Raw genomic sequence first — 9,942 nt, forward strand, 5'->3', positions numbered from 1 at the left:
TAATTTCTCTGAATAATAAAAATTCCTTTATTGTAAAAATATTTCGCGTTTGATTCTTATTACACATTATTCTCTGTTATATACCCGATGTCATAAGGAAAGGATACTTTGTTTTTCATTTTCTTTATCATCTTTGAATCACTATTTCCGCGAAAGCAGAACATCACTTTTCGAACGGCTAACGTTTTCTTCGTGAGAACAGAAGTTACGACTTCTTTTATGACTCGTTCAGGAATCTCGTAGACAGTGGAGATCGAGTCATACTTCATTGCTCAGTTTAAACGAGAACGAGGTATGAATCGTTTAAGTGATTATTTTTAGCTTTCAGTAACCGTGTTACTTTATAAAAAAAAAAAAAAATCACCGTGATTTCTTAACTGAATACATAATCGAACATATTTTACTGCTTTTCTCGCAAGATCATTGGGATTCCCATCGCTCATTCTGTTTATTCCATTTATTATCGGAATTTCTTGAAGGATTCAGTGTAATCTGAATTGTCACATTTGTATATCAATACCGTTAAGTTGTTATTATTATTATCATCGATATTATTAATGGATAAACATTTATTTATCATACAGGCTAGACTTCAAATAATTTTTAAATAATTTACGTCTCTATAGTTAACCCATTCGTGCTCAAATTTACGTTGTAGCGCACCCCGTAAAGAGGGTAGTGCTCCGAGCGGCCACCAGAGTAGCGCCCTCGTCACTTCCCTCGTCACCATCCCTTATAGACTCCCCCACTATCTCACTCCCCCACTCCATCAGTCTCGCTGGCCCAGGGGACCCCCAGCAAGGATAAAAAGAGGGCCGATCTACGATTTTTATGGACAAAAACGGATACTTGCTCCAAGACGCTCCCTTGTGTGGACATCGAACGGACAAAAATCCTGCCTGGCTCCGACTTTGCTCCCTGGCGTGGACAAATCCGGACCACGAGGCAACGTTTAAATCCGTCTACCCAATTAACGTTTCCGCGCCCTTTTGGTGAACGTGCGATAGTGACCGAGTGACAAGGACAAACTCGAAAACAGACGTTTAACGCTGCAGACGAGTGCGGTAGCTCCGATAATAGTGGCACAGTGTTCTCGTGAGGTTGCGATATTTAAGTGTAGTCGGCCCGAGTAACACTCAAGTGGAACATATGTGTCTCACAGGTAACGAAAGGGTTAAACGTATTACATATTATAAATTTCTACAGAGATAAAGAGAAAAGAAAGAAGGGAATTTTTAGTCTAAGGCAGTTCACCGAGGAAGAGAAAAATGTGAAAAGGTGTACCCTTATGTTCTTCTTCACATTCTGAAAGGTGAGGTAAGGATTTACCATCGGGGAGAGAAATTCGGGACGAGCCGAATTAACTTTTAAGACGCCGCGCCGATCGAACGACATTATGTAAAACAGATCGAAACGAGGTAACCAATTAATAAGAGACATTCACCAGGAAGAATTTTCGTACCCGTTGATATTTATGACGAGGGGCCTTTCTCTTCGACGAAACTTTACATCTGCCGAAGATCGTCCAGACACGGGATTCCACGTGATTAAAAATCGTGTACCTCGTTTTACACTTTCATTCGTGGGAAAGGTGTTCGGAAAGTGGTATCTTCGGACTCGTCCAATCACTTACGGAAGCGATTTGAAATACCGCACGGTTAAAATGGTACAAAACCCTGTAGGAAGTAGCTTTTGCAATTTTCTTTATGTGTTGTTTCCGCGTCGAATAGATACGCGGCTCGCTTAAAGTTTCTTGCAATTTTTCAATCAATCACTTCTTCGTTTGATAAATGTCAAGCTGGTATTGCGTGCGTTCTTCAAGTTTCAGTTTGTCGTTGGAGAAGATTAATAATATTTGAAATTGACAGAGCGAACGTTTTGCTTTAGAGAATTATTTTATTGCAAATTGGGCGATTATTGGAAAATAATGTATTTCATTTTAGAAACTGACGATTAGACCGCGGATGTTCGACCGTATCGAGGACTCGAACAATGGAGCCCTACCATATTCACAAATAATATATTTTCCGTAAATTGGTCTCTCTCCTCGCCATCAGCAAATTGTTTTATTACCTTAGAAAGTCGAATACCCTACATCTGGACACCACATGCACTACACTCATAAACCACCTTCCGACCTCAGGATTTTCCCATCCCCTAATATAACAATTTTAGCAACAATTTCCCCACTTCGACTCCACCAGACAAACCCTACCACACGTCCCAAACACCAATCAACCGATACTCCCACCACTTCTCACACATTTCACACCACCAATCACTGTACACATCGAACTTATAAAAACACAAACACACACAGAGATTCGATCAGAGATTCTATCACCAACTTTGAGACATCACGAAAAATAAAAAGTAACAGTCACCACCAATCAGCCAGTATTTGTCTATCGTGTAAAACATATATCTCTTTTTCACCCACCACAAATCTCATCTACAAATTTAAACAGCACTCGTGCCATTAGTTTGCCGCGAGAGCAGTTCGTGAATTCTTTGCGCACCGGTCGAACTACGCATCGCGTCGCGAAGTTCGCAAAACACGAACAGCGGATTTTTATGCATTTCTGGAAAATTTAGTTGGACAATTTTATGTTAGACAATTACTTTATTATAAACTGGGCGATTATTGGAAAATAATGTATGTTATTTTGAAAACCGACAATTAGACCGCGGATTTTTATGCATTTGTGGAAAAATATAGTACTCGTTATAATGTTTACTGAACAAAACAATTGCCTATCTCTCAGCTTCTATTTTTTTAATTATACTCATAAAAATATGAATTTGCATAAAAATCTGCAGTCCATTGATAATGGAGATAATGAAATTTGCAGATTTCTATTTTCTTTTTGTTGCGTTGCTTCCACTTCAAATGTGCGGTTAGTTTAGTTTCCTGAAAATTTTCAACCAATCATCTCTTCGTTTAATAAATGCCAAATATTGCGTGCACACTTCAAACTTGAGTTTGATTTCGAGAAACATTGATAATATTTAAAAACGCTAATGAGACTATTTCGTCTTCGACGATTAATTTACTATAAATTACGCGAATCCTGATAAACGTGTGAATATGTAGCAGAAGCAACGAAACTCTCAGATTTCTCTTTTCCCGTGGCAAGTTAAAGCTGCCAAATGTGAATAATACGTTCGTAAATTACGAAGGGGAAAGTGCATGCCAGAATTTTGGCAGTGCACACCTGTGGGCGACGGCTATTTAAACTATAATGAAAGAAGTATTTACCGACGTACATAATGTCAATGGAGCTGTTGAATAAACGAAATCGCCACCTTTTAACTTCAATACAAGCCTTCTTCTCTCTTCCTACGCGCAAGGAAACTCTCGTTTCATCGTGCAACGGTTTCTAATTTACGTTCGTGCACGCCGAAAGAACATCCTTGTAAAATTGAACAAATTTTACCTTAACTTCAATTCTCATATATTATAATAAACCACATTGTTATATCTAACACTACAATATATGCAGGTACATATTCTAAATACTTTGAATATAACTTTTGTAGGAATAGGATTTTATTAAGGTGTCTATTCCGCTAGTTACAGAGATAACACGACGAGTAAGACTAGTTCGCACCGCCTACACAGGCCTTGTCGTATCGTATCGTGGCTTCTTGAACACTTCTTCCACACTCACGCCAAACTGACAGACTGACTTGGTTTTCGGCTGCTTTGCGACTGTTCATTGCTTTTATCATGCCTGTTTATCGCAATCCGAAGTAAACAGAATCAGTCCTCGATGGTAATTTCAAGTTGAAGAAAAGAGCAAACGAGGCGAACTTGTGTCTCGAAACCGTGAAAACATTGTCTGCTGAGCGATTCATTTGTAGTAGCTTCAGTTTCTCAGGCTTGCTCGACCGATATAAAACAGATCGAGCGTAAATCCGCCTAACGTTCCATCCAATCGCCATTGTCGTGTCGAACAGTCCCGGGGAGACATGCACCACGTTACACTTGTATACCTTATAATGTCTCTATCACGACTCGATCCACGATGTTGCATTACACCGGGCTGATTGCTCACCACCTGTACCACCGATTGCTTCGGGAGGACTTGTCCGTAAATTGAAACTCTTTGAATCGGTTGCAACTGTCTGCGATAATCGCTTACCAGGAACATGAGTTGTGGATAAGTGTACGTGAAAGCCTGAAGCAGATTATTGGAACACGAGTACCTGGGGGATTATGTGGATGTAGGTTAAATCGATTAATCTGTTGTTGGATATATATATATAGATTTACAGGTTTGATCGTTTCGGTGGGACGGTGAATTGATTCTTGGGTGATTCACTAGAAGGTAGCTCGTTTTTCTTTGATTTCTTAGGTTAAAAAATTAGGGTGAAAGTAAATAAATTTCTCGAGTAAAAAGAATTAAAAGGAAGGCGGAACGATGAATTCATTTTAATTAGAAAGAAGTTTATCTTTCTTGGATTTTTGAAATATTGAAAGATTTATGGAAAATTTGAAGGCAGAAAAATACACAAAATGCGCATAATAAATAAACCGAAAATGTAATCTACCTTCTATTATAAAAATATGAATTTGCATAAAAATCCGCAGTCTAATTATCGTCACAGATATCATTGCAGTTTGCAACTTGTAATTATTCCGCCGCAAGAATCAATCGACGTTCTTCGAAATCACGACTGGGTCACATAATCGGATCAATTCGAGTTGCATGCTCGGATTCAGACAGTCGTCGGGTCAATGTTCACAAGGAAGAAAGCGAAGAAACGCTCCGTGCTTCTTGCAATTCTCCTTCTGTTTTCTTTCTTTTTGCAACGTTGGGAGCGGCAACTTTCTAGATGACCGACAGCTACCTCGAGGGCCCTCGATTCTACTCGAAAGATCGTTGATCTTGGCCGAGAAGCCAGTCGACCTCTTAATCACCACGATCGTTAATTCGTGCTTCGACATCTTATTAGCGGAAGTGCTAACCAAAGTGTCTCTCCCCTCGCGACGTCTTTTCTTTCCTTTGTCTCGTTTGCCACGAATCCTTTCTATTCCAGGTAACCGATACGGTAATTTTTTATCGTTGATCGATAGTTTACTCTTTGTTATTCAGGAATCGTGATGGATGATGATATTCGGCAGTGCTGAGAGTTTGCTTGATTTTAATTCCTTACTCCTCTATTCGTGCATTTGGGCACTTGTGTTATGAAAGATTATGTTAAGAAAATGTAGTCGATGAAGTGATCGAGAATAATTAATAGAAAGTATTGTTCTTTCTACTAAAACTTGAATATTAGAGAATTGTAATATTAGAAAATTTGAATATTAGAGAATTGTAATATTAGAAAATTTGAATATTAGAGAATTGTAATATTAGAAAATTTGAATATTAGAGAATTGTAATATTAGAAAATTTGAATATTAGAGAATTGTAATATTAGAAAATTTGAATATTAGAGAATTGTAATATTAGAAAGTTTTAATATTCGCCATGAATGGTATATGGTGTTTACGGTTGTTGAAGTGTTAGTATTTTGCTGGAAGATTCTTTTGAATTGGCTAGAAATATAGAGACTTTACTTGAAAAAATAAGAAATTATTATTTACAAATATGCAGGGTGTTTTCTTTATTCTGAAAAATTAAAATATCTCGCAAGGGCCTGATCCTATAAAAAAAAAATGTTTGAACCAAAAATTATGTGGTATGAAGGGGGGCACCCATATGGTGCAAATAAGTTTTTTGCAGGTCGAGTGGTGGGGGAACATTTCAAAGTCAGGTTCCTTTTTTAAAAATGGAACCATATATTTTTTTCTCTTATGTATATATACATATACAGGGTACTTCAAAAAACATTCTGTTTAGTAAGAGAGTATAGGTCACAGTGTTGCTGAACTTTATACAGTCGTTAGTGGTAATGCTTGAAGGCCTTTCTAGCAGTATGCTGCTGGCTGTGAAGCACGGATTTTCTAGGCTGTAAAGGGCCTTGGATTGAAACCGTTCCAAGATCAGGATGTTGGAGGTAGAAGTTAAACCGCATAGTCGGCTACTATAAGCAATATTGGTTTAAGGAAGATTGAATTTCGGTCCAGGCAAGCGGTACATCTTTCCCTGGATAGATATAGCAGGAAAATTGAAATAGAGTTATGGGACTTTCGCTGCTAAAGACTAAAATTACGTTGGCCAATTTTCCATTAAAAATATAATACATTCAGCAAAATAATTAAAACCCACGTTTCATTCCTCTAATTTCCTATTTTATTCAATTCAATTCTAATTCGAATGCACTTCTCTTTCAAGTCTCGACAATTACGCTTCCTACAAAAATAGGAAGTAAATCATCTCAACAAAACACGTCTCGATCTCTCCTACGATCTCAAGAGGATCACTAAATTCCTCCTACCACATCTTTATCAAAGTTCCTAATGTTAATACGTTCCATGTAACAATTAAATTGCACGTTCAATTAACTCGTCTCCACGTCAAATTCAATCTAATCCTAAAATATGTATACTCTTTTCTCAAGTAAAACATCACACGTTTCCTGCAAAAAGTAAAATAAAAGAAATGAAGAAATAGGAAGCAGCTACAAATACATTTGAATCGGCAACATTTCGACCTTTCTCGAGATTCTCTCGAGATCCACACATATTCGCCTCTCATAATCATCTTCACAATCGTCCATTGTTAATCATCGTTCGTTTCATCGACCCCACGTAACACGAGGCTATTCTGTCGTGCTTCTTCTCTTCCCGCCACAGGCATTTTCACGGTACGGTTAATTCGGTTCCGTTAATTATTAAGTCACAACGCTGTTACGATGGTCAGCCTGAACATCGCCGCAGGTGTTGCACGTACCTCGCCGTAAAGTGCTTTCAGATCACGTCCAGTGTTTATCGGATCGGATCCATCCCAGATGCTAGGCGATTCCCAACGCTCGATCTTTGTCGAAAAAGGTAATTAAGCGGGTTTAATTGCACGAAACGCGGAATCTCGGGGTACGACACGGATCATTAGGAACCACCAGGTACCTCGTGATTCAATTAAAGCACGGACGATACTTTTTGCATACACGAAGAGATGCCTTTCGAGCTGCTTTCTCCTTCGTCAAGTCAACACTCGCTGATAATGGAAAATTAATACTTTCTCCTTTTCGCGTATGAAATTTCATTGATATTGCGAGTTTCGCGGTTATGATGAATTTTGCTTGTGTCTTTGGTGCAGTGCAGCGATGGCGAACCTATGACACGCGTGTCAAAGGTGACACGCATCTTCGTCTCCGCCCAGGAACAGTCAACGCGCGCTGATATTTCTAGATGTGACACGGCACCCGAGTTAAGCTAGGTTTTTGCTCAATTTTGACACACCGAGCTCAAAAGGTTCGCCATCACTGGTGTAGTGTATTAATTATGTTTTGTTGATTTTTGGTGTCTGTGAAGCAGTGATATTTTGTAGTTTTTTGAAATAATTCTCTGTGGAGAATACAGGTAATACAAATAATTACACCTAGTGCTGTCCTCGGGTCTTTTTCGACCCATCGTCTTCTTATTCTTTTAATAACTTTAGTGTTATCAAGTTTATGTTCCCTTAACGTTATGTTAAAAGCGTGTTTGGGTCTCTTTTTTTACCCAATTTTGACCAAATCTTTGTACAATAATTATTTTCTATATTTATCCTTGCTCCTCCCATCGAAATGTGCCAACCGTAAGTTTTGTTTCTCACGAACGAAGAAAAATCAGGATTCAAAGGGTTAACTGTCTAACGATCGACGAATAAAATTAGCATTTCATCGACTAAGTTGAAAAATTTATCAATATTAAATGCAGAATTTCTTTCCAAGTAATCACATTACTTTTCGTTAATGGAATAAAATTAATTTTCCTGATTGTCCTTTTTAAACGCTCTCATGCTGTTAACGCAGCTTCCCGCGCTTCTTTGTGGTTAGGTGTGTATGTGCCAACTACTTATTGTCGCGATGGTGATCGCGCTTTATTTGTGATGTCGATTTTTGCGGTCTGGACCGCCAAGAATGTCGAGTATTGCATGTTAGAGCGCTCAAAGTGGTGTCGATTGTTTCTAAGTAGATTAGAATCTGCCCGAATGTCGTGAACTGGCTGTATATATCTCTAATCGCCAAAATGGGGAGTTTACCTTGTTGGCAAATCATGGTGGAGAATTTCCGCGGCCATCAGGTAATAAGCTAGATTTGTCCTCTGTTGGTTAAACACATGCTTTGTCACATATTCCGTATGTGTACGTGTGCATTTGAGTTGGCCAGATTTAATAAATTCTGCAAATTGAACGGAGGTACGCATGTTTCCGTAATTTCGTGCTGAGTTGAAGAGTTTGAAGAGCAGGATGTGAAGAGCTGCATTAACAATTTCCTGTTTAACCTTGCCACCCTCTTAGCTGCACTTAATTAACCTTTCCTCGAGATCTATTTTACGTAATACACTTAAGTGGAGAAAAAAATGTGGGAAAAGCAATTAGCATTTTTTAGCAGTTTTCTAAGCGCGATATTGAAGTACCCCTTCATTGGTTACGAAAGCATCGGACAGAAACATCTATTTATCACGGTTCTATCCTTTTGCAATTCTAATTGCGTATACCTTTACAAATTTACTATCCAATTATAATTTTTAATTACCGTTCCCTTCCTACAAATTTTGTTATACTATCCTATTTTACATAATGCATCCTTACAGATGATGTTAATCTAAATTTCATTGGTTGTACCTCTTAAAGGAACTCAATATTACTGTGGTGCATTTTTAAATGTGACAATTTTGGCAATATTTGCAAAAAACGAATTTATTCTGAAAACGTTATCCAAGAAAAATAATCACACTTTGTAAAAATAAAATTTATCGAATCTAGAAATGTTTAAGTTCTATTTCTTAAAGAGAACGCGAAAGAAACTCTCTACTATTGTGGTACATTTAAAAAAATGTGCCAATTTTTGCGATATTTGCAAAAAACGAATTTATTCTGAATACGTTATCCAAGAAAAATTATTACAATTTTGAAAAAATAAAATTTATTAAACCCAGGAAAGTTTAAAGCTTGAGCTTCTCAGAAACTGTCATCATTTTTAAGAATGCCAATATTTGCAATAATTACAAAAAACAAATTTATTCTGAATGCATTGCCCAAACGAGTTATTGCATTTCATCAAATAAAAATTTATCAAATCCGCAAAGAGTTTCACGGTTACTGCAATTCTCTGTATTACAGTAAAAGTTTTCCTGAAATTAAGCAAACGATCCGCTGTGTATCTACTTTTACACGCTTTACTGTTGTTCGAGTAAATATTTTCTCGAATAGAGACAGTCACCTTCGTGAATTGCTTATGCTCACAGTGCACGAGCTGTTCTCGTTAATATTTCATCGACAGTTGGCTCGTAAATTAGGTAAAAAGTGTTAATATTGATTTAGAGTGGAAGTTCGATATCGGGAAGTTTTAGCGATTCCAGTAGATTAGACCAGTTCGTGACCAGACTAGCGTGCACGACACCGAGATGTTCTACGTCCTTCCGTGATGCAACGAGCGGAGATCAGAACAGATCGATTAGAAGACAGATCCTTGGAAGTGCAGTGATCCAATTGGTCGTGGGTTCTACGTATGAAAGCTGTTCCATGAAATTCCACGGTCATTCCTCGCTTCTCGGAGTTGTATTAATCGTGCCACGTTTCTCACGCATTCTTTTTTTTTTTTAAATTACACGCCTTTTCATGCAGTGTTTTATTGACTTTCTGGTTAACGACGACGTAGGAGCAAAGTGTTTTTTGTAGATAAAATTAAGGATTCGAAGTAGTGATTTTTATAATAATTAAACTTTAGCAATTATAGCAGAAGTACTATTTAAATATTTGAAAATTTGATAAATTGGTTTCGTCTCCTTTGCAGGAGAGGCAGTCACACATTAAAATATACATAATTTATCAATGAATGATATTG

General features: G+C 37.7%; 1 protein-coding gene across 1 annotated transcript in view; it reads right to left on the reverse strand.

The window, feature by feature from the left end:
• Window positions 1–9,942, reverse strand: part of LOC108573162 (heparan sulfate 2-O-sulfotransferase pipe) — a 102,044-nt gene that overhangs the window by 28,347 nt on the left and 63,755 nt on the right. The gene's annotated exons all lie outside the window — the stretch shown is intronic.

This window comes from Habropoda laboriosa, unplaced genomic scaffold (assembly GCF_001263275.1).
Source record: "Habropoda laboriosa isolate 0110345459 unplaced genomic scaffold, ASM126327v1 scaffold124, whole genome shotgun sequence".
Lineage (NCBI taxonomy): Eukaryota > Metazoa > Arthropoda > Insecta > Hymenoptera > Apidae > Habropoda > Habropoda laboriosa.